The sequence below is a fragment of the Mytilus trossulus genome, chromosome 4 (genome assembly GCF_036588685.1).
Source record: "Mytilus trossulus isolate FHL-02 chromosome 4, PNRI_Mtr1.1.1.hap1, whole genome shotgun sequence".
Classification (NCBI taxonomy): domain Eukaryota; kingdom Metazoa; phylum Mollusca; class Bivalvia; order Mytilida; family Mytilidae; genus Mytilus; species Mytilus trossulus.
In genome coordinates this window covers 78,392,189-78,404,464 of record NC_086376.1, presented here as the reverse complement: position 1 = coordinate 78,404,464, position 12,276 = coordinate 78,392,189, and the positions used below count along the sequence as shown (strand labels likewise).

Genomic DNA, 12,276 nt, shown 5'->3' with positions numbered 1-12,276 from the left:
ATTTTGGCGCCATTTTCATAACATGGATGGAATCTATGATTACCAGCTGTCAAATCTACATCCCCACAAAAATTGAAATGTACTATCCTATTAGTAAAAGTAAGATTTTTAAGTTCATCATTTTGCAACAGTTTCATAGGTTTTACATAACTCTTGGTTTTGATAACACATAATACATAAATAATTGAAAGAGGTGTCGCTAGGAACAGGTTATAATATATTTTACTACAATTGAATATGTATCAATAATATTATTGCTGGAAGACTATCAGTGGTCGATAGTATAGCCATCGTATTGTCAGTCCTTCAGTACTCTAATCTTTTCAATAATACATCTTTAGTTTTGATTGTCGTAACTCGATTTCAAATGCTAAAGTTTAAGTAGTACACAAACCAGAATTTAGTACACTAAAACAAAATGAATGAAACAACGGAAACAATTGCACGAATTCCAAATGAGCGAAACCGGTTGCTTCTTTATAACCTTTAATGATACAGCTCATATATTAATTGCTAATTGATAGATAGCACAATTAGATAACGAAAGTCCAACTAAGAACACATACTGGTTTGTGTACTACTTAAACTATGTAATTCAGTTTCTTCCTCATTATCAGCGGTAAATTCGAAATACACCAAGTAGGGTGTACATAGGTCTGGAATGAAAAATAAAGAAAACCACAAACGGACGGTCGTATGCAGAACATCTCAACGACCCATATAAACTTCTTTGTGTGATGAATGTTTTACACTGAATAGTAATCGAGTGTTGCCAACTACTAGTTCCAACATTGTGTTTGATTAAATATTTGTAAGATGTTAAACGACTGTTTCCAACTTACAGCTTATTGATTGGCAATCGCCGTACAAACAATATACAGAAAAAATCTTTAAAATATCTGCTTTTAACACTTTATTTGTTTGGGTAACACATCAATAAATGGAACATTATGACTGCTTCTCAAAAATAGGAGAGAGCTAAGGTCAAGATAGATATTTGCTTTGTAAATAATCTGACGAAAACGTGATTAAATATAGGAAGATGTGGTGTGAGTGCCAATGAGACAACTCTTCATCCAAGTAACAATTTAAAAAGTAAACCATTATAAGTTAAAGTACGGCCTTCAACACGGAGCCTTGGCTCACACCGAACAACAAGCTAGAAAGGGCCCCAAAATTACTAGTGTAAAACCATTCAAACGGGAAAACAACGGTCTAATCTATATAAACAAAACGAGAAACACGTATATATTACATAAACAAACGACAACTACTGAACATCAGATTCCTGACTTAGGACAGGTGCAAACATTTGCAGCGGGATTAAACGTTTTCATGAATCCAAACCTTCTCCCTTTTTCTGAAACAATAGCATAACATCACAACATAGAAAAACATACGATAAAATATCAATTGGCAGACTTAACTCAATCAAAAAACGTATGATTACACAATGAACGAATAAATTTGATCTGCGATATCTGAATACAAATGCACAGTTAATTAAATATTAACGAAATATATGACAAAAACGTGATTGCATATTTATACATCCTCTCCTGCGAAAATGATGATTCATCATTACGGATCGCACTATATGACGTAATTTCGCCAATGTGCCTACTAAAATTGTTTCTACAAATTCAATATACAAGTCAGCGGAAGGAGTCTTTAATTAAGCGGTTGTCTTTTGTTGCTGTGTAACATATTATTTTAAACATACATTTAGCAGTCAGATTTCTCGTTTGAAGTGTTTTACAGTTATTGTCATTTCGGCGCCTTTTTTTAGCTTACTATGCGGTTCGGGTTTTGCTCATTGTTGAAGCCCAAAATTTGACCTAAATCTTAATGTCTGTATCATCTGGGCTATTATGGAGATTTGTATCATTGGTAATCATACTACACCTCATTTTTAAATGTTTGAATGTCAACATTAAATATAAATTAATTGTACTTTAGTGTGAAATTACCTTCCCATGGCATATGGTGATTGTTGCCTTCAAAAGCTTTCTCTATAGATTTGATATCTTCACAATCTAAATTGTATATTTTTGATATCCAAATTAAACTAGGATAACAATTAATTTTGTTGTTAGCATCACTTTATTTAAAATGTAATGATTAATGTAGAAATATTTGATGTAATTGTCATAGCTATTTTTTTTTCCAGTTATCAATTCTATATTGGAATTTATTCATAACTAGTTATTAACTATCAAAGATACCAGGCTTATGATTTGTTACGCCAAATGCTCTTTTCGTCTTCATAGGACTCATCAGTGACGCTCAGATAAAAAAAGTAAAAAGCCAAACAAGTATAAAGTTGAAGAGCTTCAAAATGCACAAAATCGAACATGAATTTATTTGTATTATGTTTTTATTCATGAATATCAATTGCACAGCTGCCCAATTGCAGATTTTCTATTTCTATATAGCATTGTTTAGAATTGGTTCATTGGTGGTATACGCCAATTTCAATTCTATTGCGTTTCTTCGTGGTGGTTATTTTTTTTTTGTTTAGAAGAAGCCAGAATACCCACAAAAAATCTGACCTTCGATAAGAAAATCGACATTCCTAGGCAAAAAAGATTGGAGTGGAGTACACCTATTATTTGCGGGGTTCGTAACCTCAGTGTTGACAGGCCAGTGTAACAGTAGGTGGACTACTTAAACCACTCAATCACTAATGCCCTTATTTAGCATTTTTTAGTACGCCTGCACATGTAGTAGAAATTGCTCGTTTAAGACTATTTAAATTTAAACATATTTATTCATTTAGGATTGGCAAACAAGTTTTTGCAATTTATATCATTTCGGGTGCGAGTGCTGCTTGGTAGCTGCATCAGCCTGCTTTTGCGAAATCTACAAGGGCGTCTTTTCCGTGCAGGAAATATGGCTCTGTCTTAACACGGGTCACCAATTTATCGTCTCCTTCCGATGGAATATCATCGTTTCCTCAAGACCATACTCGCAAATTTTGTCAAGAGAGAGCCGAAAATTCAGTCCTTAAATTTTCATCCCGGAATAGGAATTGAACCAGGAACCTTTGTGTTAGTTAGTTGAAACTATATTCCACCGTTTGAATTTAATATTGTGAGTTCCTTTAAAAAGGGTTGCTGTTTTTATGTAAGCTACCAATAGTTCCACGTTATGAAATTTAATTTATGCATTCGACAACAGAACATGTAAGCTCCCCTTAGCCTGGCACAATGGTGTAACAGTACAACATAAGTATGAACAATCAAAATAAGTTTAAAAAGGTTTATCTCATCAGATGAATATAAAAATTAATACATATAACAAAAATATAGAAAGGATGTGGCCGGCTACTTGTACATCCCAACGACAAATAGACACTTAGTACATATCTATATATTAAACAATTCATATATCTTAGATTAAAATATCAATCAGTACACATTCAACTTTTAACGGATTTATCGAAAGACGTTATAAACATGACCTTGTGCAACATACAGGAATAGACAGATTATAGATCCATGATAGTGCATATGTATATACAAATAATACATAGTTTGCTTATAATCAACTGATAACAAATAAATAGTTATACCAACAAAACAATATTCAAAGATCTAATGACAGTGTTGAATTGGTAACATTTTTTGAATAAGTTTATTTAAGTGATCGATCAGTCTACCTAAATTTCCGGGTACGGTAAACAAGTTAACATCGCCGTGAAAATGAGAATGTACAATCTCGCTTGTAATAAGTTTTCTCAAGTGCAACCAAACCAAACTTCGAAACATTGTAGTTCGAATGATACCATTAAACTAAATGCCTTGTAACATTAAATGCATTGTATTATTTTATGCAGTATTTCAATGATTGTTCCATTTATTTTATAAATATTTTATAGGAAAAAACACAATTTGACAACAGACGAGTGCATTGATAACACAAAACATCTCCAGTGTATTTGCTTTTTATCTGTTAGATAGACAGTCTTTGTAATATTCACAATCATTTTTCAAATTATGTAGTATTCAAAATTCAAATTGAGCATTATATATTCATAATTGAATGGCACATCTAATTTCTGATATAATTAAAACTTGGTGTGAATTGACAGAAAACAATCATTTTCATAGATACATATTATCAAATATTTTCTCGTAAAAATCTACCATTTATCATTGCGGGATGATAAAAAGGGTATTTAATCCAGATATGGGTAAACACTTTGCAAAATCACACAGCTTACCGCTTTAAATCTATTTGTTTATGAAGTATACAAAAAAGAGTAAAATCTGAAAAAAAGTGAGCTTCGTATGAATTTTAAAAGGAAAGTCCATTATCAACTTGCAATATCCAAAGTTCAAACACATTAAACGAGTGGAACACTTGTTTAACTAGCATATCCTCTCACTACGGTCTTTAAATGTTTATTGTATTGATAACAATGTGTGAGAAAAACATACAGACTGAATAGGTATAATTTTCATTCTATAGCATTCTTATTGTATATAAGATTGAACTACAAACACGTTTTGCAGGATCTCACTATTGACGACACTATAAGTGGTGACCTGAATATCGCCAATAACACTTTTCAGCATAACTTGATAACCAAAATAATCTACATACTATTAGACCATATATATTTGATGTGCACCTTTACAAAACTAATGAGTTCAGTCAAGGAAGGGAGATAATGGCTAGACATGACAAAGAATTCATAGATTTTCGTTTTGAATGTGATTAGATTGTGAGATGGTTGATCCAAATCATAATTGAAAAAATAAAGTCATGCTGCAATCTATCCAGACATGGTTAAAAATATTCCTTAGACAACAAAGAGTACGTTCATCTAACCCTTGAAACTAGTATGAAGAAACTGATCAATTATAAGAACAAAAACTTCGGAACCAAAACAATAAATGACGTGAAAATGTAAGAGACAACTTCATATTAGTTTGGTTAAAAAAAAGGGACACGACAGAAATTCCCCATAAAGACCTAAATATTCGGATTGCAAGATTTTTTTTTTGAAGTTTGAGACTGATATTTGCCAGAGTATAATCAATTCAGTTTACAAAGTACCCATAACATAATAGATACTTCAGGGTTTGGATACTGACCACCAATAAAATTTATTAAAATCGTTAACTTACACAGTGACTGAACCAAGATTCGTCTGTTGCTCTTATGCAGAGCAAACTGAAACCTCACCCTTTGTGATGTTAAAAAATTTACATTAAAATATGGCACCTTAAAAGTCAAATTTAAAGTACCTCGAGCGGGGTATGGATTTTTTCCATCATAATTGAACAGGCCACATCAAAAAGTATATGAGAAAAAAACAAATCACACAATTTTGATACAGATTATCTAGTATATGCACTGTTAATTTCAGACTTATAGTAATTTGGAAATGTGTTTTAGTATGTTATAATAATCAAATAGGAGAATTTGAGTCAAATCGGTGAACATGATTTTGATAGCTAGTGCCCCGTTAAACATATGTTGATATTTTGTCATTAAATATCAATAAAATGAATACTATTACCACATTTAGTATGTACAATGATGAAAAATTAACGACCCATAACATTAACTGGTAGCACTGCATCATACTGGTAATCACAGTGTAGATCACCCGTAGGACTAACGGTCACCTTTACCGAGTGTGCGATAAAAACATTACTATATTACTTCATATACATATGATTAATCGCAATATGATTCCCTGCTGATTTTTTTAATATTTTTCCCCCATTTTGATGACTTATTGTATTTATATAATCAGAAGCGATTGTATTGACCAACAAGCCGTTTTTATATTATCAGCTTCCTTTATGTACCATTTAGATAAATGCGTTCAAAATTCACAAACATCTCCCGCAGGAAATTACAAATGTACTTTGTCAAAATTTTTATTAATATTTGTATGTAAGTCAATTAATAATATTCCGAGGGAATAGAGAATGTTTATACAGTTTATAAATGACTGAAGTTAATATGCATGACTTTTGAAAATTGAAACTGATAGACTAGTGGATTAATTGCGATAGATAAACATCAATTGATTAGTGGGTGCTTATTTCTAGTGGGAAACTATCAAACATATATGCACAGCAATAACATGTCAACATTAGAAATACATACCAGTATTCTGCTTTGTACTTTATCCACATAAGTTTAGATACCATGTTGAATGTAAAGTGTGTACCTCTCTCAAAACATTAATTCAAAATAAAAAAAAAATACTTCTCAATAAGAAGCTTCTCCATTTTAATGTCACTTAGATATTTTAACGACCATCTAAATGTATATTCATCTCAAGACAAGAGCGACATGTTTGTTATATCCTTATAGAGATCTAAAACAAAAAAACACCTTTTCACTGTGGTTGCAAAACACCATTTTCTCAATCAGTTTAGTTGTGAATCAGGATGGAATAGTCGTATAGTCTTTTAGTGTTCTAAGACAAGGTAATAAAATACGGCACGTACAACTGACAAGCTGATATGACATAAGTGATAATTTGTCACGCCCTCACGAACGGGCATATTATACACGACCTTCAATGATCATTCATTAAAACACTTTCACACACAAGTAACAGTGTTTTCTGAACAAAATAAAAATGTGATGACTATTTATTTTTCATAAGCTTTAACATCGTGTACATAGTATGACATCTTATTGTTCGTTGAACAACTTAATCCGGGTCGCTGTATTAGTTGGTTTGGTAACATACAGACGAACAAACGAATGCAGAAACCAGAAATTATCAACTTATGTTCCAAGTATATGTAGGAACTAAGAATAAAAGAATCATACCTAACAACTCTGCATTGGAAGACTCAAGAAATGTCCTATTTTCAGGCGTAGTTGTATGAGTTAAACATCAACCCTTTCAATTGACAGCAATGAATGTATTTCCATCAAAATATGTATATTCAATGTCTGAACTCTGCATTTGGTCTATGCTCCCCTACGTCATGTTTTAATACTATAGGTGAAGATACGTTTACATAGGTATATACATGTAATTTATTAGAAATCTCTAGTAGGACCTTACTATGTCAGAATATTCATCTACAATGTAAATATGAAATGTTGAATTAGCGTCGGTTCAAATCAGAGGTGATGGATGCGCAACAAAAGACTTCGGTAAACAAACGGTTTCGCTGGAAGTTCATGCTTTTCTACAGGTTTCGTTTGTCAAATAATTTTTTTATATATTAACGATATTTGAACAGCGGTAAACTAATCTAGTATCTTTTTCAGAATATAACATGTGACACCTCAAATGAAAAGGTTTAAGCCATTTCCGAAAGTATTAGACTTAGACTTTTAAATATTTGGCTTTTTCTAGGCGTTTCATTCAGACAACCTAAATGGAATAAACGTGTTGTCACTAATATTACGCATGAGCATTATGGGCTTCACTAAAAAAAATAATAACAAATGAATATCAAGCTGTAAAGAGCATACAGTTTTTAAAAAAATACATGTGACGCAGAGTAAAAACCTGTTTTATATTTTATCAATCATTTTTAGACAGTGTGACTTTTTAATCATCTCTTCGTAAATTTTACGGACGCCATAACGAGTTGGTTAACCGTTTCAGTTTTAGCCACGGCGTTGTCAGTTTTTGTTCCATTTATGAGTATCTTTCGTCCCCTTTTTTAACACATAGAACATTGTGAAATATCTGTAGCATTCCTTTTTGTAATGCATTGAGAGGTTTCTAATAAATGTTATATATACAAAATTGGATTAAATAAATAAACGGAATATTATTTATTTGTGCAAAATATAGGTTTTCTAATTATATAAACGACGCCGTGCAAAATTCGAAAAGTCAATAAATTTTAGCATACATTTTGCCTTATTGACATATTTATATATCAAATCCACGATTTTTAATAAATTAATTGAACTATTAAATGTTAATGTCAAACAACTATGTTGTACACACGGTACCATAATTTTGTTTTTAAAAGTCAATTGAGTTGATCATTAATTGGGCAAAATGTCTATGTGTCATACACATGAATAAAAGTAATAGTACTGTAGTAAAGGCATAATTCGATTAAGCGAAAAGAAAATCCGGGTTTAAAGTAAAACGAAAGAAACACATCAACTTTGCACGGAAAACAATAGAACAGCAGAAACACTGAACTACAACAGAAGCACCCCCCTTCCCCCCAAAAAAAATAAAATATAACCCGCCATATATACATATATATATATGCATGGGTTCGAATCCCGGCGAGGGAAGAACCAAAAATTTGCGAAGGCAAATTTACAGATCTAACATTGTTGGGTTGATGTTTCTAACGACGAGTTGTATATATATATATATATGTACAATGTTAGATCTGTAAATTTGCTTTCGCAAATTTTGGTTCTTCCCTCGCCGGGATTCGAACCCATGCTACTGTGATATCGTGACACCAAATCGCCTGCACTGCAGCCGTCCCGCTAGACCACACGACCACCTGGGCTCTCAAAAAAAGAGCTTTCGGTGGCCATATGTTACCTTTCCACGTCAGTTTTAATCTAGCGGCGTACTACAGTACATGATATATAAGGCATGAAGATTGAGAGCCCAGGTGGTCGTGTGGTCTAGCGGGACGGCTGCAGTGCAGGCGATTTGGTGTCACGATATCACAGTAGCATGGGTTCGAATCCCGGCGAGGGAAGAACCAAAATTTGCGAAAGCAAATTTACAGATCTAACATTGTTGGGTTGATGTTTAGACGAGTTGTATATACATTATGTACACAGCCATGTATCACCATCATTGATGGCGATCCGATGGATACATCTGTTGTAGGGTTGTCACTGACTCAGACGTACTTATATATATATATGTATATATAGAAACGGACTATTTGATAACAACTGTCATACATGTATATAAAGACAACAGTAGTTTATCATTGTCCAAAAATCATAAATCGATTGAAAGAAAAAACAAATCAGGTTTACAAACCAAAACTAAGGAAAACGCATCAAGTATAATAGGAAAACAAAGGAATAATATGAACATCAAAGTGCATCAAAAACCAACACATATCAAGCGAACTATTTGATACCAACTGTTATATTCCTGACTTGGTATGGGACGTTTTAAGAAAAAATGGTGGATTGAACAGAAAGAAACGCACACACAATTACAATACAATTACAATTTCAACATGCAAACTGCCGAACAGCATCGAATATATTCCAACAACAATATACACCTGACTTGGTACAGAAACACAATGGCGACTATTCTAAACTAAAAAAAAACACGCGTCTAATTAAAATTCCAAACCTAGTATCTATGACATACCAAATTATAAACTTTGTATCTTTGAAAATAAGTGTTTCTTAAGAAGACTTGTAAAAAAAAATAGAATTTAATACTAAAATTGATTGCATTTTATAAAATTACATAAAACGTGAACTTGAAACATTGATGAACCCCGATGGAAATACTAAATTGAAATCCCCTAATCAATTTCAACATGCAAACTGCCGAACAGCATCGAATATATTCCAACAACAATATACACCTGACTTGGTACAGAAACACAATGGCGACTATTCTAAACTAAAAAATAATACGCGTCTAATTAAAATTCCAAACCTAGTATCTATGACATACCAAATTATAAACTTTGTATCTTTGAAAATAAGTGTTTCTTAAGAAGACTTGTAAAAAAAAATAGAATTTAATACTAAAATTGATTGCATTTTATAAAATTACATAAAACGTGAACTTGAAACATTGATGAACCCCGATGGAAATACTAAATTGAAATCCCCTAATCAATTTCAACATGCAAACTGCCGAACAGCATCGAATATATTCCAACAACAATATACACCTGACTTGGTACAGAAACACAATGGCGACTATTCTAAACTAAAAAATAATACGCGTCTAATTAAAATTCCAAACCTAGTATCTATGACATACCAAATTATAAACTTTGTATCTTTGAAAATAAGTGTTTCTTAAGAAGACTTGTAAAAAAAAAAATAGAATTTAATACTAAAATTGATTGCATTTTATAAAATTACATAAAACGTGAACTTGAAACATTGATGAACCCCGATGGAAATACTAAATTGAAATCCCCTAATCAAATGTCAAACGCAATAGCTCAAACACATCAAACGAATGGATGACAAATGTTTACTGATTTGGGGCTTGCATTTTCTTGTATAGAAATGGTTGTTTAAATCTTGTTTTATAGCTAGCTTATTCTCTCACTCCTATGACAGTCGCATAAAATTCCATCATATTAACGACGATGTGTGAACAAAACAAACAGATATTGTTATAAAAGGTAAACATGTCAAAAATAGGGATACAACAGTTAAACAATGTAAACAATATAACAGTTGGTACAATATAACGGAATTTGATGAAACTGTTATTAAAGAAAGAGGGTTAGCGCTATAGAACCAGGTTTTATCCACCATTTTCTACATTTGAAAATGCCTGTACCAAGTCAGGAATATGACAGTTCTTGTCTATTCGTTTAGATGCGTTTTGTTATTTGATTTTGCCATGTGATTATGGACTTTCCGTATTGATTTTCCTCTGAGTTCAGTATTTTTGTGATTTTACTTTTTTCTTAATCAGTGTAAAAAAAAATATTTAACAAAGACACCGAAAAAAGCGTAGTGACAAAGCACATTGGCGAAAAAACAGGCAAGAATACAAAATTTTACCATAGCATAATAACACAATGATGGGGTGTTTTAGTAAAGAGAAACGTCAAATAGATATCACCAAAAATGGACTAAACGGTTAATGGAATGTTAACAAAGATAACTAAAAGAATACTTTAACACGTTATTCAGAGGATAAACAAACTCAGTACCCAGATCTCTACTTAAAAGTTCACCGTTTAATTTTTTTGAAGCTGAATATTTATCAACACGGTCATGGTACTTTCCGATTAAAGTTTGTTTTAAGAAAAAAAGGACGAGACGTTCCCTGATAAAAACCTGGTTTATCAACTTTATACTCAGACACTGGTGACGGTAAACAAATTTTAAGAAACAGCTTCAAGCTTTGAATACCGAATATGGTAAATAAATAAAAGGCAATTTGTTTGGTGTTTATTTTTTTGCTTAAATTTTGCATACCTCTACAGCATACATCTATAAATCCGCTTTGTGAATTACATTTTATTGATTTTATGGGAAGAAGAAATAAATGAATGTCTTAGAACGACGATATATTAATTATTATACACGTATTAAAATCACACAAATCATCATTATTAGATTCAAAACCAGAATCCATTAATAGTTGTTAATATTTAAAATGGTTACACTTTAGATTACATGATTTTATTTATAGAAAAGTATACAATTTCCATAAAAGAGTTGAAAACAATATTTTGATCAACAGAGTATTCAAAGAATTAGTAAACGTTTTACTATACTAATACATGAGTCCAGATAACACGCGGCGGTATACTTATGTTTATATAGTTAAATAGTCTATGCATATAGTCTCTTGTATCATGTTATTATTGGAAGTGAACGGATACATTTAAATTATTTCAATTCGTTGTTCTTGTCGCTGTCCGGTCAGCGGTTTGTTCAAATGCTAAACGTTAAAATTAAATTTTATGATAAAAGCATCGCTTTTCTTTCTGGTTCGTCAGCTCGTACAAGTACATTTGATATGTTCGTACAAAACAAAGCTTTAACAAAGATATAACGTATAAGCTTTACGAATTCTAAAATAACTAGAACATTGTTAGTAGTTAATATATAATAAAATTAATATCAATTAAACGTACCTTTATCAGATGAGTAACTAGAGGAAATATTCGTACATCCAAATGATTCGACACTTATATCTCCAAATGACAATATCGATATCTGTTGAAATATATCAGTTGCACTATTGACTGTCAGTGTATTCGAACAGATAATTTAAAATACAATGCTTCATCGTGCATAAAATTAAGCAGATTATAACATTTTTGGTTAAACACATTTTATTTACATAAAAGTATACTTGTTTACCATCATCCAACTGATTTTATAAGTTTATCCGTATTTTGTTTATGTTACACCAACATCCCAGGTTGTTGACCTATCACAAACATGCTTAACCACATTGTGTTTGTTACAGGTCTCAATCTTGTTATCGGTGGTGGTTGTTTTTGGTTATTGAGTGTCATATTTTTTGTTCGTGTATCATTTTGTTATACATCATATTTCGCTCATTTTGTCACGTAACTATATAGCTAAATTATAGTTGCTTGACTCCGCATTATT

At 31.8% G+C, this 12,276-nt stretch overlaps 1 protein-coding gene across 1 annotated transcript in view; it reads right to left on the bottom strand.

Annotated features, from left to right (window-relative positions):
- The window catches only part of LOC134714217 (cardioacceleratory peptide receptor-like), a 30,408-nt gene extending 18,503 nt beyond the window's left edge, over positions 1-11,905 (bottom strand). Inside the window, exon 1 of the mRNA XM_063575458.1 lies at positions 11,793-11,905. The gene's annotated coding sequence lies outside the window, so the exon portion shown is untranslated. The remainder of the gene's footprint in view (positions 1-11,792) is intronic.
- Between the last annotated feature and the right edge of the window lie 371 nt (positions 11,906-12,276).